Raw genomic sequence first — 27,361 nt, forward strand, 5'->3', positions numbered from 1 at the left:
GTTTATGTTTTGAAACATGGTTAATAGTCTTGTGATTATCAGCCTGCACTTAACTGTAAAATTTGTTTTTGCCAAATTAGCAGTTTTTCAAAGTGTCCCCATGTTTGGTTCTTATTAATGCATGTCGAAAACAATTTTTGACACTTTTATAACTTTTATTAAACATAGCTTTCCAGTTCAGATACAAATGACTGTTTGTGAAATGCAGAGCTTGAATGCACCAGTTTTCTTTCTGTGATGGTCAAACCAAACAATAATACACATTAAATACACTAAAAACACACTTGTTGAAAAATCGTTCGCAATAAATGTTGAGTCACGCCTCCCTCCAGGACTCATTTCATGCGCCATCGATCACTTGATGAACCATCCAGCAGCTCCTTCTTTGGTGGCATTTTCTGTAACTTAGGTCCTCTCTGATTGAATGTTGCTGCTCTTAAGCTGACAAGTGGATCAGCATCTCTCTTTTACTTTATGACGCTTTAAAAAAAATATGATGGAACACATCTGCTTTCCTGCTCCATTAATAACAGAATGGATTTTGGCCTTGTTTCCATCTGACACGATCTCTCTCAATACATTTCTTGAAACTCGCCATTTTGGTTGTGTCACTTGTACAGAACAAGCTTGTCTAAGTATTCAACTACAAAACTTTCAAGCAGGTGTTAAGTTTCAAAATAACGAGAGATCAGGTGTCTATCAGTGCCTCGTAGATGTTGCAATGTTTTTCTTTTTGAGATTGTCTTAAAATGACTGATTTTTTTGGCATCTTTTAAAAAGTTGCAAAGTTGACTTTTTTTAAGGTTTATTTTTGCCATGACATTGTCTTACAAAAATTTTGAAATTGCTGCACATAACCTTCCCAAAAAAGACAGGATTTCAATATAACTAATATTTAAAGTGTGATTAAAGTTTTAACAATACAAGTAAAATCATGTCTTGAGGAGTTGTCAAAGAGGAATTCCATGTTGCTCATTCAAGTTGACATGAACTGTGTGCAGTTGGAGCAAATCCTACAAAAACATCACAAAATGGTTTTGCAAAAAAAAAAAAAAAAAAGAAACAAAAGAGGCTAAATTAGAAGGGGGTTGAGTGGACGAGTTGCAGTGATTGGTCAGAAAAAAAGTATAGAAAACATTAATGTGATTGGTCAAACTTGCAGAAACGTTGCAGTGACTAGTGAAAATTACAAGTTTATGAATGACGAGTGAATTTGCATTCAGTTGCACCATCGCAACTTCCTGGAGGGACGACTTTACGTCGGGAACTTTAAATATTGATCATAATCAACAGTAATCATGCAACTACATTCAAAGTTCAATCCTCTTAATTTAAATGTTTCCTGATATTCTCCAGTCCAGAACACTTTTCTTTAAAAGCTGAGTGGTGTCAAATAAATACAAGAAGCAGACATTTTAGTTACAGTTTTAGCCCATTCTTTAATTCTTTGGTCCGTTGTAGAGCTTGTAGCTGCAGACAGTTGAATGTGGGCACTGGGCATGATAGACCCTTAACGCATAATGGTCAATGTGAAACATTTGATTCTGTTAGACAAGATGGCTTAAAAGAAAAAAAAGTCCCCATTTTCAGCTTATTTGTCAACAGCTGAATTAATTAAAAATATATATTTTCTGTCATTGATTATTTATGATTAGAGTTAATGCTACACAAAGTGAGCCTGAGTGATGTAGAAAAGTTACACCAAGCAACTGGGAAAGTGTTAAATGTTTTAGTAAAACAAAATCAAGGAAACGTGACTGTAATGTTTATCATTGTATTCACAACCTACAATGTTTATTAGCAATTAGAGCCAAAGGCAAAAGTAGGATCTGCTTTGTGTTTTCTAGATTGTACATACCTTGTGTCAAAGTCTTTCAAGCAGCATCAAAATTGTTTAGATCCTGTAGACGCCATAGAAGCTCACCACTAAAAGCTTTAAGGAAAACAATGAATCAATGTCCTGCTGCCCTATTAAGACTTCCTGTTCATTGAAGGTCCTCGTCATTTCTCTGTAAAATCTCCACATTTACTGCAGTGACACCAGTCACATTTACTGCTACAAAAGTTTGCAGTAAACAGATGAACAGATTCTACCTCTCAACACAAACACACCCACAGAACGCCACGCTGAGCACCAGCTCCTGCTCTGCAGCAGACGGATTCCCCGTTGGGTAAATTCTGAAGCGAAACCCATCTGTATGTTTAAAATGCATTTGATTTAGGGAATCTAATATGCAAACGCTACCCTCATTAGGAGCAGACGGAAATTTATGCACAAACAAATCTGTCTTGCACAAAACTCAGGTCTTAGAGGAAAAGTGTAAATCATTTGTACAAATGAAACTAAGGCATTAAATGTCACTCAAATGTTCATTTCTCGGTGAGCTCACAAACGCACATGAAATCCTAAATATTTGCACAATCGCATTTACTAAATGGGCTTCATGGTGGTGCGGTTGGTTCTGAAGGTTCTGCAGTCGAATGCCAGCCTGGAGTCTTTCTGTGTGCAGTTTGCATGTTCTCCCTGTGCATCTCTAGATACTCTGGCTTCCTCCCACATCCAAAAACATGACTGCCCAGTCAGGTCATTACTCCAAATCGCCCCTAGGCATGAGTGTGTGCATGGCTGTCTTTCCTGTGGGCCTCTGTGTTGCCATGTAACCGGTCCAGCATGTAACCTCGCTTCTTGATCCCTGGAGACTGACGCCAGTCTCCTTGTGATCCTGCTACGGCAAACAAGTATAGACAATTGATGGAAGGGTGGATATTTATACATTTGAATTTGTGTTTTGATGAGGTTTGAATGTCAGGTTAAAACATTTTGAGAAAAATATTGTGTGAAGTTCATAAACACGCTTTCATTATTAAACTAAAGTAAATTATATATTAAGTAACAGGAGTACCGCTATTGCGGTTTTTTCTCACTGATCGCTGATTGATTATCGATCTTTGAAAAGCCTATCAAGCCGATTCCGATTTTTCCTGATAACAATTTTGTTGTCTGAAATGTCGCTAAGTATAGCAAGAAAGTTGGCAGGAATTGGGTGACTATTGATAACTACAAATGTGCAGACATGACCCGGTGGGCCGGTCTGTCCGTCAAACGTCTCTCACATGAGAGCAGAAGGACAGTTGGTGGTTGATTTTTATACCTTTGCTGAGGTAGATAAGACAATAATAATAATCAATTTTACTTAAAAAATACCTTAATATCTTCAATTGAAATCTCAAGGGGCTCAGAGATCGGCTTCACATCTAAGTATCGGCTGATCACAGATTCCCCAAAATTCAGAAAATCAGCGCTGGTATATCGGTTGGCCGATAATATCAGCGTACTCCTAATAAATATTATAATTTCTTCAATAAGACTAAACAGATTGTAGTCCAGATAAAAAAAAACTCAAAGTGCAACTGAAACATCACATGGAACAGGACAAAGTGTTAACTCTGGCTGACCAAACTGTTCACCGAGATGATAATTTGACGTCCTAATTTCACCCGTGAATTTTACTGATATGAGTGAGGCAGCAGAGTCTCCGCCATTACTCTGCTCCCTCCTGGGGGCTCATCTTCCAGAGAGAAGGTCTAAGAGCATGGATTGGCCTTGGGCTTCTCATCTCAGTTTTATTGCTCTCCTCCTTTCATCCCTCTGTTCGCTCTCTTCCTCTCTGTTGCTGTCAGCTCGTTAAAGTGAGTGAGAACCTGTCATCTTTGTCTTCTGAATGGCCGACCATAAAGATGATGAGTGAACTTGGGAGTTTTGAAGCCGTACCCTTTCACCCGCCTTGGTGATGATGTCCCGGGATTAGAGGCAGTGAATTGGCGTCTGGATGACGCTGGTTATCTAAAACTGTGCCATATAAATGGAGGGGTAATTTTGTAACATTACTTCCACCCCTCTCCCCCAATTTCTCCAACAGTAATGTGCAACATACGAGGTTCTGTGATACTTTTAAGAAGCAAAAACGGAGAAAACAGAAGAACACTGAGCTTTTGATGATAATGGGACAAAGTAGGATTTGAAAAAAAAAAGAGTCATTAGTATTACATTTGTGTGTTTGTTTTGATTATTTATTGTAAAAATAGACTTTCGTAGAGACTTTCATCTTGAAAATTCTCACTTTCCATCTTCTCATCTAGCATGTTCACACACTCTTTCTTGCTTAGTCATTCTCTTTCTTCAATGATCCTTTTAAAAAATATATTACCTTTTACTCTCCCTTTACAACTCATGAACCTGATGCCATTTGAAATTAATGAATCACCCAATGACATTTCATCTTCTTTTGAGTTCAGGTTTACCTTCGTCGCTTCATTATCTGTGTCGTCTCACTCCAATTATGCTGCCTTTTATCTTGGTCAAATCTCACACGTCATTTCAAAGGTATGTTACTGATGTAGCTCAGCAGCGTCTAATCAGACTGAAGTTGAGGGAAGTAAAGGCCTGAGGGGCTCAGTAGCATTTATTTACAGATCCTGAATTTGTAGTCAGAAGTTTGCATACGCCAATCCTAGTCCTGGATGTTGCAATAAGGTCAGGCTCTTAAAAGGTGCATTTGAGTCACTTCAAAACATAAAACGTGGTTTGAAAAACGTGGAAGCCGGACTCATCCTTTCAACTAATGTTATTTAAATGCATAAGCCAAAAAAGCTGATGCACTGCAAGAACACAAAATCTTACCAAATATATATATATATTTTTTGTCTAGTTTCTAGAGCAAATATCTTAGCACACTTAAAGTAAGCAAGCAATATTAAAAACCTCTCATGAAATACTCTGCCAGTGGAACTAGTACGTTTTCAAACCTAACTATTGTTGCGCAACAACGTTTTACGTCATTTGGGTTTAATACTCATACAGAACTCCACTCGTTCTCAAGAACTTTGATTAAGCAAGATAGACTAAATTGTTCTTAGAGTTTTCACTTTTCCTGGCTTTTATATTCTTTGGCCAACTTTTGCTGTTCTTAAATGTGCAGCATAAATAAAAGTATAAATCTGACACTGACATCCATCGATTTTCTATATTCTTACAGGCAGATTGTTGCCCGTGTTCAGTCGTTTGGAGAGAGGGAAGCTTCACACCACGGCTCCCGGTCAAGCACAAGACAGAGAAACAACCATGACACAAACAAACATTACTCCTAAAGGCAATTTAGATGCCAATATGCAAACTTATACACAGAAGCCTCTGCTTGGATTACAGAAAAACCACGATAACCAATTCTTGTTTTAAAACGTCATTCAAATGGTTTTGTATTCAAAATCCCAAAATGTGTACGACATTCACCCCGCTGATTAGCTCACAGTATGCAAACTTCTGACTGGCACTGTAAAGTCAAAATCCATCTTCCGCTGCTCTTAAAACGCTTACGGTTGCTGCAAGGCTTCAACTAGAGGATACGTTTAATTAAATACTGCTTTAATTGAATTTAGCTTCCATTCGTCCTCACTAACCACTAACATGGCATCGCTGTAGCAGCTGAACAGTTGAATGTCAGCTAAAATTGTTTTCTGATTATAGTGCGCGTAGTGAGAACTTGCAAAGTCAGATTTCATTTATTTCTCTATTACGCTCGGTGTAATTGTAAATTCGCATCAATGCAAGCCCCCCACTCCCCTCTCTCCAGAGGAACAAATGATGTACATAACGGTCGTAGTTAGCGGTGATCATAATTTCAGCCGATTTCAGCCTGTTGTCGTTTTGCTGTCTGAGACCCACAGAAACACAAAGTGGTTTTATTCTGGCTCATCTAAGCAACAAAGATAAAACTTGTCTTCCAGCTTTAAAACTTTACGACGACAAATAAGTTTACATAGACATCCGGAAGTTACTCGTACACTCATGAACTTACTGTACTTTTTTGTGACCCTCAAATTGCACATGGCCTGTTATTTGACCTTAATAAAGGATATGTAAATGATGTTTTCACCACTTGTTCACATGTGCAGATCAGACGATTCAATTCATTCTCCACCAGTGATCTGTTGGTGTTTGATGCTGGTTGGAAATGAATAAAATCAGCCTGAACTAAAGATCACATACCTTGGCCCCACTTTATACTGACAATCCATAAAACATGTCGTCTGTTTGCTGTCAGGTTGCGTCGTGGTAATGTTGGGTCATGGTCTGTTGTTGGTAAAACCGCTTAGTAATTAAGTAAACACTTATGTGTTTGTCACATGTAATACCACAGAGATAATCCCGATCTCTTTGTTAAATGTCCTTCCTCTGTTTAAAGATGTTCACAGACTGATAATCCTCAATGGAATATTTAATAAGCAGCAGAAAACACTTCAGGAAGCTTCTGTTGCTACTTCAGACTGCGTGGCTCTGTTTCAATATTTACAAAAAAGTGTCTCTGTTACAGTTTATGGCGTTACTTTATTAAAAGGGATACTGTCGGGTGGTCATTTTCCATGGTCTGCAGCTGCATGATATTAAGTGTATTAGAGCGCGTTTCGTCAGAAAACATATTTTTAAAAGCAAATTAGGAATAAAACCGCAACAGACGAATTGTTACTCATAAGATCAACCGAGCTACATTTGCAGGCATACTGTTGCCATAGAGATATAGCTATAAACCATTTTTGTTAGGCTTGTTAATTTTTATACATTTACCAACAGACTGCATCATAAAATGTTGCTTGGTGACAGATTTAAATGGGGATAATTTTGAACTTGTGGATTTAATGGAATAATAAGCTTGAAATGCACTAAGTTGTCCAGCTGTGTAATGAATCATTATATTGATTATTACTTAGAAGGAGAAAAAAAAAACTTCTCAGAAAGGAAAAATGCTTGAAAATGTAAACATTTTTAATTTATGCATCACTAAAACCACACCTGGATTTTCAAATTAGTACATTATTGGAGTTTTTTTTTTTTTTTTCCAGACGTCTGAAAACATTAATGTGCTTCAAGAATTTGTTTTCCATCAAAATCAAAAATGTCCAGTTGATGGTCGCACTGTTGAGGGTGAGCCACAAAACAAGGTGGATGTCCACACGATGTTGTTCCGAAGGATATTGGTGGAAAATTAAGTGGAAGGAAAACGATTGCAGAAAAAGTTGCAGAGACAACAAGGACAACAGCAGCCAAGGCCAAGCAAGTTAGAGAGAAGAGTTTAAGAAAAATCCTCAATGTGTGGACTTAAGTCAGAGTACTGAACTAAACCACAGTTAAAGTCAGATGAAAACAAATTCACCATTTCATTTGGAAGTATGAAGCTACAGAATCCAACATGCGAGGAGGATTAGTGAAGGTTTGTCACCTGCGTTCGATCAAATTTAAAGTCGGAAGAGCCATCTGGGATGATATTTTAGAGCTTTCATGCTGATAACCTTCAAGACGGTAACACCATTTTCCTCTGGAAGTTGGCACTTCCTAGGCAGCATTCAGCTTCTATGCGCCACAATTCTGGAACAAACTTCCAGAAAACTGCAAAACTGCTGAAACATCAAGCCTTAAAACCCACCTGCTTAGAGTTGCCCCTGATTAGCAGTCAGTGGAACATTGATCAGCACATTTGATGTGCGTTTGGCTTGATGACTTTGATGGTGGCATTTGACAAAATGTAATGTTTACTGCTGGTTTCATAATTGATGACCGTACGATGTTTTTACGGTGTAAAGCACTTTGAACTGCTTTGTCGCTGGAATCTGCTACACAAATAAACCCGACTCACACTGCCAAATTGCGGTTTGTAATTACCACAATTAAGGAAAGAAGGAACTTGACAAAGTACTGAGCGCATACTGTACAGTCGGTACTGTTCAAGGGTCTGACATTTGTAAATAAAACTCCCCCCTTCATGGTGCAACAGTATAAATGATTGAAATACACCTCTGTCTTATTGGGTTTTACTTTTGGACTCGAGTTACCAACATTGTTTTTTTTTTAGGTTATGTTCAAACTTATTGAGATGCTCCTGTATTTGTTTCAGCACAGGAATAAAGGAACGATCCCAGCCGTCCTGTTAGCTGACTTGCAATTGATCGTCCAATTAAATCATTCTAAGCAACAACATAAACGGAGAAAAGTTATTTTTCGTGAAGGAGACAGTAATATTAAATAATATTTTTTTTCTTTTCTGCTCCGTCTGAAGTCCTGAATAATACACTCTCCAACATGACTAAATAATATCCCCCAAGGTCAGAACAACAGTTCACCATTTTCCCCTGCAAACCTAGAAACATTTAAAACTGTGTGGATTTTACATAAAAATGCAGAAGGTCCAAGCTCGCCTCAAACCATGTGGTGAGTTTTAAACACAACCAGGGCTGACAGTTTGCAGTGGGCTGCGAAAGCGCTGGAATACGTTGGCAGCAATGATTGAGTGTCAGAAACATTCGTGCCTTCTGCTGAAGCAGACATCTGAGATAGGAAAAAAAAAATGAATCTGAAAACTGTGCAGACCAAAAAGCCTGAGGTTGGAAAATATAATTTTTTTTTTTTTCAAATGGGAAAGATGAAGCAGCTCTGATTTTGTACAAACCTTTTTCTTATTTATTACTCTCCATCTTTAACCTCTGAGCATTTTTGTCCATAAAAAGGCTTTTTGGGTTTTGTATAGTTTACCAATGCAATATTAATATGATCCCTTTTTTAATATTCATTAAAAGAAAGACGAAGCTCGTCTTGGGTGTGCTGCTCATGCCAGAGTGATTAATGCATGCACACTGGCTACTATTGAAGTGCAAGATGCCGTCCCACATCAGTGCATGACCAAGCAAATAAGCACCACGAGGTGGTGGTGTGGTTGTGTTTGTTGTGAAAACGCACAAAACCCAAGAATAAGTAAGAGATGAAGTAAAATATGACTGAACCACATCAAAGAACACAGAGAAATGAACTGCAGTAGATAATAACAGAATGAACACAAAATTAAACCAAAACCCAATCACCCATTGATCAGGACAAATAACAGAAATCACTACAAGCTGTATTGATCAACATCGTTGCTGCGATGTCAAAACCTTCACTGACGAGAAAACAGTCAAAACAAAAAGATTGTTTTATTCATGTAGGGAAATGTATGAGTAACTCTGAACAGAAATATTGCAGTAATGTTTACATAGAGGAACATTTGAAGTGGCTCTTCATCTGAACAGCTAAAATTAATAAAAACGAGGGAATTTGGTTCTACAAGTGAGCCTTTCTAAATTGTATTGTAATATTTTGAATATCTCCATAGCTGTTTGAGTGTTAGTTGCTTAAGACGTGTGGATATACAGACCATATAACAGAAACTACATGTCTTATCAGCATTTGCAGCATTTCATCTTTCGAAGCCTCGCAGAGCCCCGAGATCACAGGCATGTTGCTGATTAATGTGGAAAGAAAATGATGCTCATTCATCTTTCGCCCCGTCTTATTCTCCCCTCCCTTACTTTATTAATGGCTGTAATCAACCCCAAATAAATAATTTCTGTGCTAAGCACATGAATCTTGCTTTCCTACCTGTGGCAAAGTCATAAGTTGAACTGGAACATGCTTTGTGGTGCAGTTTCCACCATTGTCTCAGGTGTTTCTCTTCTCTACCATTTCAAACCTCTGTCCTCGTTTGTTTTTTTGTTTTTTTTTAGTAGTCTAAAAAACACCTTAAGGTGACATGAAGGGTTGGTGTGGAGCAGCGGAGGGCCTGCTCTGCTCTTTGGCAGGTAAAAACACGTCAAATCATGCAGTGACCCTCTTGTTTCCTGCTGTTGCATCATTGACATGCTGGCTGTTGTTCACTTTGAAAAGGCCAAAACGACTTTTCTTTTGCCTTCTTTTTTTTTTCTCAAGGTGTGAAGGCCCTGTGTGTTTATGAGTCGTGTGTTTTTTATTTTTTATTTTTTGTCTTTCACTGGGATGTTTTCATGCATCAGTCTTTGTTTTATTTGGTTGTGTTGATTTGTTTTTTTAAGTTTTGGTTTCTGCGAGAAGCGCCTGCTGCGCTCTTTTGTAGGGCTGCCTCGTTATGTTTGCCTCTTTGCTTTCGAGAGTCTAATTTCCAGAGCTGCGTTCATTTCATCACCAGCCACCTTAGTAAAGATGGTGGTACGCAAATGTTGCTTGTTGTTTTGTCCGGTCCCTATTAGTTGGATCAAGCTCTGTTTTTGTGTTTCGCTCAGATTTCTTTAACAACAATCTAGCTTAACTTTTGGAGAAAAGTTTTTGGACTTCAGAGGAAATTGGCTTGGACATTAAATGTTATGGTATATTTTTCATCCCTAGAAGAAAATATAATCAGTCTTATATTAAATTTTGCATAACGTTATGCAAGTTAAGTAGGGGTGATGATGGCTCTTGAGGTAGGAGTTTGTCCTGTAACTCATGGGTTGCTGGTTTGAACCTCCGTTTTTATTTTGTAGCATGTGAATTACGATAGACTGAACAAAATTATTTTAGCTCAACACTCTTTTGGGATCATTTGTATTTTTTAATCTGACCTTGTGTGTGCTTTTAAAATTATTTTTTTGTGTGTGTGGTTTCGGGAACTGATGGTCTAACGGGACAACTCCCCTATTTCCCCGCTGTCTGATTGTGACATTTTCACTAAGAAAAACTGTCACCATGGCAGGACAGTATAAAATGAGCCATATGACCTGGAATAAAGACCAAAACAAGCTATTTTTTCTCCTTCACCAATCATAACCAGGAGGAAGATCTGTCAATCGTGCTTGTGTATGCGCTCCTCAATGTGCTAAAGGCAAAGAAACAACTTAACTTTACAGAAAAACTATTTGTCCGCCGTCATCGGTGGCCGAAGTGTCATTTATGTCAGAAGTGGTAAACTAGCCTAGCAGAGAGCAGGGGAAGGGTCTGAGCAACATGTACACAGGCATGACTGAGAGCGCCAAGACCATCCTCATGGCTCCAATTGGTTGTTTCTGTTTCAAATTATGCTGTCAGAACATACGGACAAATCTTTAAAAAATCTGTTAAAAAAATAAACAACTAATAATTATTAAATTAAAAGGTTACATACTGTACCTTTAAGAGTAGTAAAAGACTCAGATTGGTATCTGGGAGCAAAATCCTAATCTGGACATTCTTAGATTGTAGATTATAATTTATATATGGAATATGATTGAATGAGGACAGAAACTGTATTAGTGAAATTAGAGATAACACAGTCGGTATTCTAATAAATTATTGCTATGTAAGCTGTATGTCCATGTTTGGCCATTTTCTTTTTTTTCTTTAAAGAAAAACACAGACTGCTGAGGGAATTGGGCAGCAGTCACACCGTGCCTCCTCTCCTTTGGTATTCACCGCCAATGTACAAAAGCAAGCACTTGCGGGCATTTCATCTATCCGTGCTACTAATTGAAATGGTCCAGTATCTCTTGTACAAGCTAAAGAAAGTTGGTCCTCTGGTGGGTTTCAAGTCATGAATGCTAATAAGGTGGAACTTCTCTCTCCTCCGAGCGCGTGAGGTTTTCTGGGGAGGAGAAATCGCCGTCTTTCTTTGAGGATTTTTTTGAACCTCCCTTTGAGAGCGTCGATGGCGAATGGAGAACATGTGCGGTTCCTCCTGTCTTTCAGTGCGTTTGTGTTAATTCTGGTGCTGAGTCAGCACAAGAGCAACAGGGAAAAGGGGGGGAAAGCAGCGGGATGAGATCAAGAAGCCAAGGGGATTTCTGGTGCCTGAAAGATGAAACTCCACAAGAGGATTCATCTTGTCCTATTTTATACAGTCAGCCAGTTACTGAAATTTTCCACAGCGCTTAGGTTTGACGATGTTTGCACATTGCAGCTCGCTATTGATGAAACAGTTTCTTGCGTGCCTGGTTTTGACTGAAATGCAGGCTGAAGTGCGGCTATGCGAGTGCATAAGTTTTGCTTCCTTGCAAATATGAATTCAAATCTATTCTGTTAAAGTTAAAACAGAATCTCAATAAGCCACAACTAGTGAAACACGGTCGACTGAAGCCGACTGCCAGGCCCAATACTTTTAAAAAACAGACTAGCTCTAGTGTCTGCAGAGGAAGCACATAATGCTTAAGGCACACACACAAGAGCTGGAATACTTTTCTTGCAGAGAGAAGAGGCTTTAGCGAGTAGTGAGCTATAAGGGACTTCAAACCTTGGGAAAGAGAAATACTATATACAGTGTCTGGCCTGCCGATGGTAATAGAGCGGCTATTCATGGTTTTTCATGTTTACATCAAAATGAAAATTTCGGTTCCGGAAACAGAAAACACCATTCATGTCACCTGGCTGTCAAACTGTTATTGTAGCTTTCCTTTTCTGCGAGATTTGATGTTTATGTGTGGCCAACAGCTACAGTCTGGTTTGAGCAAAGATATGTTTTACTACAAAACAACAACAACAAACAAAACAAACATCTGTTTGAGGGCATTTTTGACATGATTATTTTGTTTATAATGATTTCTCCAACGTGTTCAGTGAGTCAAGTTTTGAAAATGTACAGCAAGTCACATCAGAACCTTAAATCTAAAAGTCTTTCGGTGAAGCAGAGAACTTTATGTCCAAGAGAGCGAAATATACACGTGTTGTTTCTAGAAATGGCCATCCGTACTACAGGTTCACTGATGCTTTGCAAAACAGTCATTGATCAGGGTTTACCATTTTTATCTTTATTTGCACAATTCACATTAGCCCTCTTGTCACGTCTAAAGCTCAAAAATATTTGGATCTACTTTTTTTTTGTTCAGAAAATGTTAAGACTTGAACTTGGGAAGGAGATTTCCCTGCACTGGTCAGAAGTCAAAGCAAAAATGAAAATGCCGACGAGGAAAATTCCCAAAGTTAAAGATACTTACATCAACACAAGTTTGCATTTTTGATGCGAAAATGTGCAACAACTACACATTTTTGCATAACGTAACAAATGTGATGACATGATACATTAAAAAGATGTAGCAAGGTCACTAAAATAAGTTTAATACACCATAGACTAGTGAAGCTTGCCTTGAAAGCATGATTTTATAAAAAGAAAAAAAAGTGAGCTGGATAGCTAATGACAATAGATAGCTTCACTGTCAAAATGGAGGGGAAAGCATTTAACTTTCAACTAGAAGAATACTTTAAATTTTAATGTTTTAACAAAAAAACACACACAAAAAAAACAACAGGTGAGCTGAACCTCATTTTGAGGGAAAACAGCATGTGAGGAGTGTGTGTGTGTGTGACAAGTGTGTCTTACCCACGGTGAGCTGACCAGTCAGTTGTCCCTGATCATTTCTAGCGTTGACCGTCACGTTTCTGTCTGACTGGAGAATCAGTGGACTGTCCTGTAGAGGGCAGGAGAGAGAGGAAAGAGGAACATCTAAATATTTACTGCCTTTACTGAAACAAGGCAGTACAGCTTCCATTAAAACGTAGGTGAAAAGTTAATTAAGCACAATGAAACATGATGTCTGCCTGGCACACATAAATAGTTGCTAAAAAGCTTCTCCTCGGACACGTTTCACAGTTTAACATGCAGTAAAATCCCCATTCTAACTATACACCATTATAAGGAGATTTAAAAAAAAAAAACGTGTATATTTTGTCCTGAGGCCTAAATTACCACAAGAACATTTAATAACTGTGTTTAAACCCATTCATTAATTTGTATGTACAGCAATGTTTGAATTATTAAACACTTGATTCCACATGTAGAGAGAGAAATTGCCAAAGGCATCATTTTTTTGGGGAAACAAAACCCCCGTCAATATCTTCCAGAAGGAAGTACAACACTCTATGAGTGATCAGCACCCCATAAACGTGACGAGCTAATAATCAAGCACATTTTTTCTGCTCAGGTTCCTTTCACTCTTCATTACATGAGATATAAACTATTACAAACAGTCAACTAGAAGTCAAAGTTTTAAGTCTTTTGTCATTTTGTTTCAAACTCCAGTCACCATCTTTACTCGAAGGTCCCACTGCAAGATTTGAGGATCACTAAAATGAAATGACATATCAATTGTTGCTCTGTAAAAATTCCATCTAAACTTTGCCTATTTAATATGGATAAGACATCCACATATTCAGTGGGAATCTGGATTGGTGTCCTTTTATTTCAACTTTGTGATCAAGTAATTCCTTAAATTACTTGAGGAATCATTTACCAGTGATTGATGACCGTTGGTAAATAGTGCTAAGTGGTACCTGGAAATCTTTATCAAACTATTACATTTTTATTTCACCAGATTCTAAGAGAGAAACTTTGACAAAGTTCATCTGTACTAAGAATTTCTGGGCTACTCGTCCAAAAATCAGGCTGAATCGTGTTTGTGTTGCAGATTGGAAGAGCAAACGACTGACCGAACTTTACCAAGGCAAAGGATTCAATGTTCTGTAAGGTCTTTTATTTGTGTACCAAATAAATTACCTTGAAATTTCTCTTTAAAAAAGACTACTACTACTGCTGCCTGAAAGTTGAAAAGAGTCGCCTTTTTCCAAGCTTTATGTAACCTTGGCTCGCGTATGAATCCATTTCTAACCCAAATCCCCTAACAAATAATGCAAAAACTCTCAACTTTTTAAGAAAGGCCAGAAAAAAAATCAAAAATATTTGCCCATATTGGGGCAAAAATAACTTGAAATTCAGAAAATTAGGCTTATGTTTAAAATATACTGTATAAAAACATTTTACCTCTTTACCATTTGATGGTGAAGCTCGACATTAATTTTAGCCAGGGCGAAGCAAACTTTCTCCTTAAGTATTTTCTCCGTTTCTTCTTTTCTTTGGATACTGCAATCACTTCAGTCGATATCTAATTACTTTGTAAAACAAACGGCGTTTGAAATTGTAGCCACTGCCCCCCGTTCACACCTGATTCCCTCTGTTCTGCAAACCCAACAAACTTGGGAACCAGTCTGCATTATTATTTTTTTTAAAAGTGTGTCCACAAAAAAGCCATTCGCTTTAAACCTAAATGAGATAACAGCAGCCAAGACTTTAACCTCCACTCTTCTCCACACTGATTGAGCCCGTTTTAGTTTCATGAACTACGGTCCAAAAGCTGTGCGGGTTCGCTGACCCTACTTGGTGCGTCCGTCTACTTGAAGGTTTTTGTTTCGTTTTCTCCCGTTTCGTTGTGTCTGACATATTTTTTTTTTCTTTTTCATTATAATTCTCTTCTCTCCCCCCTCCTCGTTTTCCTTTTTTTAAATTACTTATTTGTTTTGACTGCATAAAATGAGCAGCTCACAGGTGACCCAATTTCCCTCTTGATTTCCCCGTACTAATATCTCGCCGGATTCCCGTCTGAATTTTAAACGAGAATAGTGTTCAATTTGAAAACTCGTTGATCCGTTGAAATTGAGAAATCCTTACTTTCCCATCCTCTTCACTTTCCCTTTTCTCATACTTAGTGATGTTGTTTTGCTATGGATGAATATTTATTATTTTGCAGCCTGCTTATGCTTTTTTGTTTTAAATGTCAAACCTGTCTGGACTCTATTTTGGAGCGTCGTGGGGCGGGGGGAGGGACTTCTGCGACAAGGGTCAAAAATGCAAAAAAATGAACTGCTTGGCAAGTATATTGTGCACATGTGAGTTTGAAAAGCAAAAACAAAACCAAAAAACACAAGATGCAAATAAGCATTGACCACTAAAAGTCCAAAGGTGTGAAAGAAGTCCTGCCTGTGCGTTTATACACACACATTTGACAAAAATGAAACTATAGTGTAAAACCGCCATTGTCTTTTTAAAACTGCATGTTTCCAGGAGTGGTGTGTTGTCCTTCCAGTTTGTTAAAATTGACTCCACAATGCAACGGATAACATCTTGATTCCTGCTCTGTGTGCATGAACAGACCTGAAGCCACATTTGTCCATTTGTTACACATTTGACATGCGCCAAATGTGTAACATGTGGATGACAAATCATACTTTATTGAGTAATAACTAGCTTATGGGTTGGAGTTACCAACAAAAAAAAAAAAAAAAAGAGTTACATCGATTGTTTTTTTTATCTCCTACAAACTGTACAATCTACCGAATACAAATCATTTCCATTGGACGATAAAACTGTATAAACGTTTTACACTGCAAAAACAAAAATACAAAATATTTGCACTAGTTTCTAGTGCAAATATCTTAGTACACTTCAATAAGACAAAACCGACTCACAAGTAACTTTTCAGCACCATATAGGAGCTTGTTAAGTGAATAATCCCTTAATGTTGATGACAATGAACTTGCTCCACTGACAGATTATTTCACTTAGTTGGGAAAAATGTCTTGCTGTACTAATTGTGTTGTGACTGGGTGGGAAAAAAAAAAGAGCCGCAGCAGGAGCCTCCTGCAGTCTGCACCACCTCGTTTTCCCTTGTACAGGAACGTAGCCAAAATAACAGCACTAACGCCTTTGATTTGCAAAACTGAAGATTTTGTTGGCTGATGTGCTGAAACAATCGTGGTTTAATTAAACAGAAACACCAAAGTTATAGAGCTTCAAAAGTGATTGAGCATACAGTTAGAATATGCTGCCCAATGAGGCCTGTTTGTCAGATTAAAAGCATCTTTTGAAAATGACAATCCTTAAGTCGATATCCAACATACTTTAATGAACCCCCCATGTAGATGTAATCTTTTTCTTTCCTCCATTAGCTGTAAGCTAAATTTCTATCATGTTGTCAGAGATAAAGGCTTGAGAACATCAGTCCGTGTGTAATTAATGTGCATAAAGCGTTCCACATGGACCACTTTTCAGTCAGAACTTCCCTCGTGCCTTTCTGGTAAAATCATTAAAGCCTGTGAGTGACAGCAGCTGCGCTGGGAATTTGGCCACAATAAAACGATGTTTGTGAGCAAAGACATCAAGAAGGAATTAACAAGGGAGAAATTCATTTAGAACAATTTCTTGTTGAGCGTAAACTGGCAGGACACTGGCTGCGCCACGGCAGCTCGAGAGCGATGGCGGCGGAACGACTGCTTTGCTGCTCCGGTCCTTATCTGAACGAACAAAGAAACGGAGCGGTTTGAAGTGCTTTGCAAACGGAGCCGGGGTCCGAAAACGAGCAAACGGAAATTGATGTAGCTCGATTTGTCAAAAACCCAATTAATTTTAAGTTATTCAACGTTCAACAAATCCTTTGATATTCGATTCTTGGGCAGCTGTTATGAAATACCGACTGTTACTAATTTAGTCATGTCAGCACAATGTTTCCACCGTGGGAATCTGATTAGAATATCCTGGGAATTATTGTAAAATTGTTTTGATAGAGAATTATTACAGTGCTGTTGCACATCTGTGCCTTGCATCGGATAGTTACTATTGTACCAGTGCAACTGTCTGCATTCAGAGTTTTTGCCTCGTTTTTGTGTTGCACAACTTCACAATAATAGAAATTTAAACATTTTGCAAATACAGAAATAAACTAGAAACATAATTGTTCCTATTGGTTTAATTTTCTATTTCTATCCATAGATAAACCAATTTGATTCAATATATGAACTAATAAAAGAACAAAAAATGCAAACTATGCAGAGGGTGTCTTTTTATCGTCACAATGAATTTACATAGACTTTCATTCATTTCTAATGCTTTAACCTGACTCTAAACCTAACCATTACTAGTTCATGCCTAACCCTAAATCTAACCCAAACACAATTAAAAACCTAGTCCTAAGCTTTACCCATCACTCCAAAAGCAGCACGTCCTCTTATGGGCCCCATAAGGGGCCGTCGGTCCCCACTACATAGCATGTGTTACGAAAATGGCCCTTACGCTGTATCAGATACAAGACCACACACACACACACACAAACACACTCACACATCATGCTGTCTCCTGTATGCTGACACAACACGCACCAGTGCACCATTAATTCAGTTAATAGTTTAATTTCACTTTGATTATCAATACAGGCACAGGGCTGCCAGCCTGAGGTAGCCACTGTAATTAGTCAGGTAATAATGAGCTGGACTGATGGCTCATCATCATCAGAGCCTCCAGACAGACGTTCTGATGAGCCCTAAAAACAGAGTTCAGCTCAACCTTGTCATTTGGTGCCATTACGTGACACCTGCCACACCAACAGTTTTCTTTTTTTTTTTTTTTTTTGTCTAGACTTGACGCTCACACGTAATGTCAGTATTTTCTGTTTTCAGGTTGTTTTGTTAGCCAGAGCAAGAGGGTTCGATCACTTTTATCTGTCACTTTAATATATTGTATTTTCTTTACCTTCTACTTTATGGTATCAAACAAGGATCAACTTTTAGTTTTATGCTTCACTAATCTTACCAAACATGGAGGAACATCTAGTTTTATCAGATCAAGAATCCAGGAAAACCCCGACTAGTTAATAATTTCTTATTCTTCCTAAACATGGGGAACTGATATAAATATACTTTTACCTTTTAGCAAGCTTTTTACACTTTTATTTCTCTCTTGCTTTGCTTTTGTTATTTTATTCAGCAACTTTCAATTGCATTGTTGCTGAAAATGTGCTATATAAATAAAATTACCTTACCTTTACCTGACCCTAATTAATATGATATTATGATTTGCTATTTGTTTTAAAGCCCTAAGTTTAATTCGGTAAACATTTAAATGTAAGACGAGCATAAAAAGAAAAGTTGTGTCAAAACAAAACTAAATCTAGGTTTACAAATAGGTGAGCAGTAAATACCTCCGTGCACATCTGAACGTCTGGTCCCTCTCTTATGGTTCTTTATTTAGTTTAAATTGGGTCAAAAGGATGAGAAATGAATGATTCATTTAGTGAAGGAGTTGAAAAAGACTGGGGAAGTTGTTTCAGTTTATTGGTCCTGTCAAATACTGTGCAAGTTCGAACAGAATACCAATCAAACAGTGTGTGATAAACTACCTCGGGGGCTCCTCTATTCCACATTCGACTTTAATTCAGCTAATTAGCAAGGACTGTTAAATAAGTGATGTGTTTGTTAGTGTATGGGGCTAATTTGTTGTTTTCGGTCCCTACAGCCATATAACAACAGAAAATAAACCGCCGTGCCCAGGAGTGCCGTCTCTGGGTAGTTGGATTTAATATGTTTAAGCGTCTTAATGTGCAGTCGGAGCCTTGATCATCAATTTAACAAGACATTAGCGTGGTTTATCTTTTTTTTTGTTGTTGTTGTTGTGAACAATTTTGAGATTGACTGATGGCGTTAAAACCTAAAGGTGGCAGCCAGGATAGGAGTTCGGGAAGTTATGTGTAATGTCATAGTCTGTCTGCAATAAATGCACAATAAAATACGGCAACTTGGGAAGGAACGTGACTTATGTTCTCATTTGCTAAAATTTTAGATGCCACTGTCAGAAATAGATGCAGAACCAACTGAAATGCTAAAGGCCAAGTGGCCAAGCAGACACCGTGTGGATTTGTTGGCTTGTGGATATTTAGAACATTTTTGGAAAGGAGTTGTAAAATTTAATTTCATACTTAAAGTGAATCAGTTCATTCCAGTAATTTAATAATATGCTATAAATAATAATAATAAAATAATAATAATAATAATAAAAGTGCTCTTAATTGCAGTAATAACCATGTAGAGAAAATTGTCAGAATAGCCATTTGATCTAAAAAGGAAAAAAACAGAGATTACCATTATATTTGATAAATTCTATATTTATAGATTTTAATCAAATAGGTGGGCTCAGAAATATTGCTCAAGGGAAGTCTTAAGTACCATTGTTTCTTCACAATGCCCATCAAATTATTATTGGCAGTCTAGAGTTGTGCTTTCAGTTTAAAGACCCTTGCTTCCACGACAATTATATTATATACATTTCTGTGAAACATTCTGATATTTTTCTATAGTCCAAAAGAACAACTTCACTGAGCTCAAGCACGACGCAGAGCAAGCAAGGCGCTACATTAGAAATACACAGCAGAAGACAGGATGGGGACAAAACTTATGCTTTTAAAACTAATAAACAAATCAAGTACAAACTAAATGTTCCATTTTACTGGGGGAAATGAGTGACCATTGCACAGAAATAAACAGCACTTGGTAGAGACTCCAGGTGGAAGCGGGTGGTGGAGGTCAGCAGGGGCCTCCCAGCTCCACGGCTGTGGGGGATAAATCTTCAGGAGGGAAAAGGGAAATGGAGGCGAGGCCAAAGATTTGCTTTGCAGAAAGACTCACACCAAAGACATACAAGAAATATATGTAAAGAAGCTGCCACACCGGCCCTCCGCATTTCAGTTTTGTTATAATGAACGATGCGTCAGGAACGCAATTTTTTATTTTTATGGTCAGCAAGTTGCCTATTTATTCATTTATTTATTTATTTACTTACTTATTTAACATCTTGATGTATGAATTTTGCTTTAGCCCCAGTTAATATTACATTGTGATTTGAAAGAAAGCTCATTCCTATTCATTTCAGTTATAACATAAACTGATTTTCTCTAAAAATAGTTTTCCTAAAGGGCTTTTAATGTTTTTTTTCTGTTTAATTTTGCATTTATCTTAGTGTCTTTATCATTAGTGTATTTTTAATGTGAAATAAAATGTAAGCACTTTACTGTCAACAATCATTCACAGGGAAGGCAATAAATCACAATTCAGACATATTTTACCACAGATTTAATCATGTGTATTAGTGTACTTGAACACGCCTTATCCATGCCACCCCTACACACGTTAATAAATCACACATTTCTGTTTAGAATATTTTTAGAATCCATAACAAATCGCAGTCACACCAGGGAAAAGATAAACATGCCCTCTGGAATATATATTTTTAAGTTTTCTGTGTCCAAGCTGCTGATGGATGTTGGAAGATGGTGTGCCGCTCTGATGTCTTCGATTCTGATGACAAATCTCAGTTTTATGTTTGATTTTTTTTGTTTTTTTTTTACAGGATTCAAAATGTTTTGGGCATTTTTAAATTTTATTTCATTTTATTTGCAAAGCTCAAAATGTTTCCATTTACAGCAGAATTGACATCCCATCATGTGGCTGCTGTACAGCTTTAATCTTCATTTTCTATACAGACCTTTTCATGAACTTGTCTCCTCTATAAGCGAAGGGCAGTCCGTTTCATCCAAGGAAGACAAATCAGATTAAAGTAAAAGGTATAAATAAGTGGCATCACGAAGCTGAAGGTTTCAATCTCCACCACTCGCCATGTCAAGGGACAACAAAAATGTTTCCAAGTTTATTGATCGACTAAAAGTTATTCTTTAAACTCCTAACTTTAGAGAAAATGTGAAGTTGTTAAAGCTACACCATGTAATTTTTACAAAAATGTTTGTTTTTTTTACATATTTGTTAAAATTATTATGTCTTGACAGTTTAATATGGAAAATAATCTGAAAAAAAATAGAGCTCCTCTGCCTTTGCCCTGTTACACCCTTTCTTTAGAAACAACCAATCTGAGCCAAGGGAAGGGTCTTAGCGCTGTCAATCAACCTTGTGTGTGCGTTGCTAATATCCTCCCGCTTGCTCTCTGCTATGCTAAAGCTGGTTCATCACAACACATACCTGAATCCTCAGGCTAGTTAGCATGACCAACAATCACGATGTAATGGTAGGTTGTTTCTCCACCAATAGCACATTTACCAGCATGCACATGAGGATGATTGACGGCGCTAAGACCCTCCTCCCAGCTGAGATTGTGTTTTTTTTTTTTTTTTTTTTAAAGACAGCAATAGTAACTCAGGGAGGAAGTGGAGGAGCTCAGTCTTTTCACAGATTATCTGTCTCATGCCATACTGTCACAACATGGTGACACTTCATTATGCAAAGAAAAGAAAAAAGAAAAAAAAATTGAAAATTACCCACTGCGGCTTTAAGGCATTTGAATTTTCACTTAGCAGCAGTTTTGACCCAAAGGAAATATCGTCTTACATATTGTTTGTATGTAAGAGAGACAATGAATATTTAGAAAGGCTCAATATGTTTCAGTTTTTAAATCTCGTCTTATTTATCCAGTTTTCCCCCACTTATTTATCTAGTGGAGAAAAAAAAATTACAGTGGGGTTAGGTTATAAAACAATAATACAAAACTAAACATTTCCTGGAGGACATGTTCCATGGACTAAAACACACCAGCATATTTTAGATGCGTCTCTTTTCCAGGACAACCGATTCAAACGACTGCATAACCTCCTCTGCACGCCATCAAGTTCTGCAGGAGCCTGTCAGTCACCCACTTCAAGTCAGGTGTGTGTCACAGAAGGGAAACGCATAACACACACAGGGCAGTGGTCCCCGAGGACCAGAACTGAGAAACACTGGGTTAGTCCAGCATCTGAAAAATGAAAGTGTATGACAACAGCCAATATCCCAAAACAAACCCAGAGCTACCTGAGCTGATAAACCCAGAAAGGAGAGAATTAATCAGAGAAGCAGCAAAGAGTCTCACAGTAACTCTAGATGAGCTGTAGAGACCCTCGGCTCAGGTGAGCGAACGCTTCAACACCACCGCTATAACCTGTGCTCCCAGTAAATACGGCCCTTATGGTGGAGTTTATTACCATATCTGCGGTGATGAGACCTAAACGTTTGAGGTTGGAAGGCCTCATTACCATCACCCTCATCTCTAGCTCCCTTCACATACTGTAAACTGAAACCTGCCATGTTTGTGTTTTTGGGGTGAACTGTGTGGAAGTATGAGATGTTTATCCAGAACCAGTACCGGCTCGCTCAGAGTGCCGCTCATGCAAGGACCACCACTGGTAACATGACTGATCTAGTTGAATCTAGACGTTTTAATTACATTTTATGTATGATTAAACAAGCATAATTGAGGAATTAAAACATTTTTATTTCTTTTAGCCTAATCTGCAGCAGCGGGGAAACTTTAGCGTCTGAATGCGAAACCCGAACCGAGGCCTTAATCAAAGCTCCTCCAGGCTTCTTTGTGTCATTTTCTGGCAGTTCCGCATATCTTTTTGGGTTGTTAGCGTCTCATTACCGTGACAGGGATTTCCCTATTTTGGGTCCTTTCTTGAATGTTTAACCATGTAATGAAATCCCCAGTTGAGTAACTGCCATCGTAATTACCGAGAGTGATTCACATGGCCTGGGCAGGAGAGGTAGGTGGCGGATTCTTCTGATAGCAACACATAGCGCAAAAATGACACGCGAGACTTGCTCACAAAGATAATGGCCAAGAGTGGATGAAACAAGAGGGAATTGGTGTAAAGTTTGGTAGATAAGGATAAAAAATGATCCATCTGTGGAAAATGGTAGTGTAAAAAGCTAGCCAACAGAAATGAGAGGAGAAAGAAATACAGTGTTTAATGTCAAGTCGATAAGCGTGTTTTGGAACAAAAGGCTAAAAACAAAAATTAAAGAGTCGAACAGAAAAGACAAAGATGGCAACTTCTGTGATTTACACGACAATGAGAAAAGAGATGGTGTGAATGTAACCTGTGACAGGAGTAAGATAAGAATAGGCTCGACAAATTGAACATTGGCACAGTTTAAAAAAAATACAGCAAAGAAAAGAACAAGTTAATCTTACTAATGATGGGGATAAGCCTGGTAGAGCTCACCCAGAAATACGCAACCAGAGTCACAAGGAAGGTAAAAGCTATCCTGACCCAAATCACCATCTTCATCACCATTACACGCCGCTGCCTTCTGCTCACGGATACATGGCAATTAAATGCAACACAAAACAGTAAAAATGTTCATTAATAATTTGAGATGAGCCCAAGCAAACTGTGGTTGCATATGATTGGACCGTGTGTTACATGGATGTTGTGTTGTACCACAACTACTGTAAATTTTTAAATATGTTCATCTGCAATCATTCTTGCCGTCTGAAATGCAAATTGTTCCTTGGGGACAATAAAGTTGAATCTAATCTATTTTGAAAACTGAAAAATGCACAAAAGGAAGAAAAAGGTTTCTTCTCCGTTAATCTGAGTGATGATGACGAAGCCCCAACCCGTCTGTCCCTGAGCCGTTCTGTCACTCAGGAACGAAACTACAAGATACTGAAACTCAACTGGATCTGGAAAAGACTTTTGGAAGCGTATTATGAAACCACCTGTTAGAGCAGAATATTGGTAGTATTATTATTGCTAAGTTGATGCCCTTCAAACACAAAGCCGCACTTTGATTTTTAATAGTAAGTTGCCTTTGTAGGATTTTCACAGGGACTAACCCGAGTCTTTTCAGATGCTTTCTAGAGCTGGAAGTTATGATCATAATTTAAGGGGGGAAAACTGAAATATGTAGTGACCTTACAAAATATATGTATGTTTTACAAGTAAAGCCACATCAAGAATGTGGTTTCCCTCGGAGTGATGTGCAAATGTAAACCTCCATGATTCATTTCCACTTCTGATATTTCAGTTAGTCAGTATATAACTGTATAAATGTAACATAAAAATATGCAGAATTTTATTCAGCCATAGCGTAAAGTTCTCCTGTAACCCTACCGTGTCTCTGCCTTTCACTTCAAAAGGCATAGAAAAACATCGTGCTAAAGCAAAACAACCCTCTGGAAGTTCCTGACTCCAGATTTGACCTTGTAGTACAAACAGGTTGCTAAGATTTTTAGTTGATCCTTAAACAAATAAAAGGAGAGGGTGACATCCCAACATACGTAGCACACTCAGCCGATACCACAGAGTGCTTTGGATTAAACACGCATTTCAGACATGACAGCAGATGATGTTCCACAAAACGCCTTTCATTTCCTCATGTTGATACCTAAGTGAGTATTCAATATGGAAGTCTTCATGGGAAGACAGCAAAAAGTGACAGTGACAGTGGTTGTGTGTATTGTGTTGTTATCTGGCTTGTGCGTCTCGGTGTCGCTGCCGTGACGGACTAGCGACTTTTCTGGGAAAGATCTCGTATGTAGACGTCTGGGCAGGATCCTGCCTCCCGACCAGACCTCCTAAATCACATTGAGCAGGTAAAGAAATGAGTCTCTGAGCTGCCGTGGCAATCAAACTCTGATCTTAGAGCAGCGGTAAATCTGGCCCCACAGGAATCTCGCAGATTAGAATTTCTACTTTTCAGAAAGTTCGATATTAAAGCTATATTTTTAAGACTTCAGTTGAGAAGCTCCTTAGGATTCGGCCTGTTAGTGCGTCTTAAATCATTGCCATCTCATAACGTGTTGGGACGAAAGTGGGCAACAGTCACATTTTGACAATTTTCAGTTTAATCCGTTTTCTGTTTAATTTTGGTTAATAATACATTTATTTTGCATTTACTGTGAATGCTGTGGTCTATTTAAAGAGGAAAATTAACACATGGCTAGCACTTGATTGGATTTCATTGTGAAACGAGCCAAAATGGCAGCTACTGCACCAGTGAAATGGTTACTTGTGATTTAGTGAATCAAGAATTTTGATGTGAAAAAAATAAAATAAAAGATCTAACTTATCCAGATTCCTATGGTTGTTCTTACTTATAAAAAGTCATTTATCTGCATTAGAGTTCACCCAAGATATGACACTTCCAAAGACACAGCAGGGGACAAAAGCTAAAAGTGAAGGAACACTAAAACAACTAATAAATCAGGGCGAGTTGCTGAGCAAAGAGATGAATGGAATCACTTTGCGATGATGGCACGAGGATAAAAGGCTGTAAAAAAAAAGATGAATGATTAAAGCAGAGAAAAGGACAAACAGAAAACTATTTAAAGATTCCTAAAGTTTAAACTGTAGCCGAGTTAGAAAATTTCTTCAAGAGAACATTGTCCACAGATGCAATGAAGATAGCTCAGAAAGATGGTCTGTGCAGGAGGAGTTAATGCATTCTCTGAATATAAAGTACAAAGTCACATTCCTTTCATCTTTCTGTAGATTTTTTCCCCATCCTTGCTGTTCCTTGATCTCTATTTTAAGTGTCCTTTAAAAGAAAAGAGAAAAAAAAAAGAAACACTGACGAGTCCATGCTTATTTACACACTTGCTGTATCTTGCTTTGATCTTCATCCAGTGCTCAGATCTTAATCTGACTTTCTTCTGCTCCATTACTTGTTTCAAACATTTACACTCCGTTCTACATCTGCAAGATCTGAGCGAGGACATTTACAGTGCAACACAGGGCAAATAAGCCAAACAGGTGAAAGTGGCTCTTTAAAGAATATAGCAGTTTAATCTAGTCGATGATGAGAACATGAGTATGGATCATGTTCACTCTCTGAACTTATTTTGCCATAATGTATTTCTGCATCTGTGTGTGCATATTCTGCTATTGTCTAGGGATGCTAAGCCCTTTCTTCTGTCTTCTAACTATAAAGCAGTGGTATATCAATGAGTTTCAGACCCTGTCTCCACTGTACAGGCTTCAATTGCATAAAGAGAGCTTTGTAGCCAAGTTTTTATAGTTTTCTCTTTTACCCCAAGATTTCAGACAATGTTTGAGGTTTCACATTAATCAGAACAACACAGACATGTCGAAAATAGTCCTTACAAATGTAGAAATCTGATATTGAACTGGTTTACAGGGGATTTAGGCAAATTAGTTAAATTATTTAAACCTGAATGTTTCAATTAATTTATAATAAAAATAAAAATGAAACTCGCAGAGCGAACAGCATCCACAAATGATACATTTCTACTACAGATGTGGGAAACGTCAAACACGTATTTGTCTTTTATCAAAAAAGTTAATGTTTAGGAATGTTTTCTCTCTCTTACCGTTCCACTCTCTGTGCACGACGTCAATATGAACTTGAGTTTTCATCGAGCTTCGTCCGATACTGTTTTTTTTGTGGATATGGGGACATTTCCACAAACGTTTTATTGTTGTACTTTCCTAACTTATGAAGATCAACACACATCTGTCTTACCCAGATACAATGTTGTTCTGTCATACCCACTGTGAAGCATGGATAAGGGATTGCTGATTAAAAGCTCCTCGCCTACCTGGTTGACCAGAAAAAAAGTAGTAATTTAAAGGAGTTGTGGTGTTTTTGGAAAATAACAATTCTTTCTTAAAGATAAAGGCAGTCAAAGTAAAAACCTAATTCTCAGCTTTCACACATTTGCAGGTTTCACTAATGTCTCCCATTTCTTCTTCTTAATTAGCTGAACTGCGTTTTATGTTGTGTTTTTGTTCCAATAGATGGTTATTTTTCTAGAAAGTGGTGATCATCAGACACACAACATATGTCATGTGTTTCTATCTTCACAGGGACTTTGCATCCATTTCCGTTTATTTTTCATTAAGTTCTACAGCTTAACCTAAACTCAACTCATACGTTAGTCCTAAGCCCAAAAACAGCACTTCTTCTTCTTATGGGGGCGGGGTCCTTATACTGCATCAAAAACAAGACCACAAGACCCCCCCCACACACACACCCCCACACACACACACACATGCATGAGTAGTTTTCCTAGAGAATATTCCCAGACCGATCAAAGAGATGTCAAATTTTTTGGCCTGTCAGACTTTGAGAACTTGATTTATGTGAGGGCTTCAACTTCTTGAATTCTGATGTTCAAGGTAACCAAACAGTCTC

General features: G+C 37.9%; 2 long non-coding RNA genes across 2 annotated transcripts in view; both read right to left on the minus strand.

Moving 5' to 3' along the window:
• Positions 1–795: 795 nt before the first annotated feature.
• On the minus strand, positions 796–1,934 carry LOC107838054 (uncharacterized). Its single transcript, XR_001664114.1, has 2 exons — positions 1,859–1,934; positions 796–1,013 (listed from the first exon to the last, which is right to left on the minus strand). It is a non-coding gene; the product is annotated as an uncharacterized LOC107838054 (long non-coding RNA).
• A 7,001-nt stretch (positions 1,935–8,935) lies between these two features.
• LOC103148417 (uncharacterized) overlaps positions 8,936–27,361 on the minus strand; it is a 31,093-nt gene continuing 12,667 nt past the window's right edge. The window contains exons 2-3 of the long non-coding RNA XR_477353.1: positions 13,161–13,248; positions 8,936–8,979 (exon numbers count right to left, since the gene is read on the minus strand). This is a non-coding gene — a long non-coding RNA (uncharacterized LOC103148417). The remainder of the gene's footprint in view (positions 8,980–13,160; positions 13,249–27,361) is intronic.

The sequence above is a fragment of the Poecilia formosa genome, unplaced genomic scaffold, assembly GCF_000485575.1.
Source record: "Poecilia formosa unplaced genomic scaffold, Poecilia_formosa-5.1.2 Scaffold205, whole genome shotgun sequence".
NCBI classification, from domain to species: Eukaryota; Metazoa; Chordata; class Actinopteri; order Cyprinodontiformes; family Poeciliidae; genus Poecilia; species Poecilia formosa.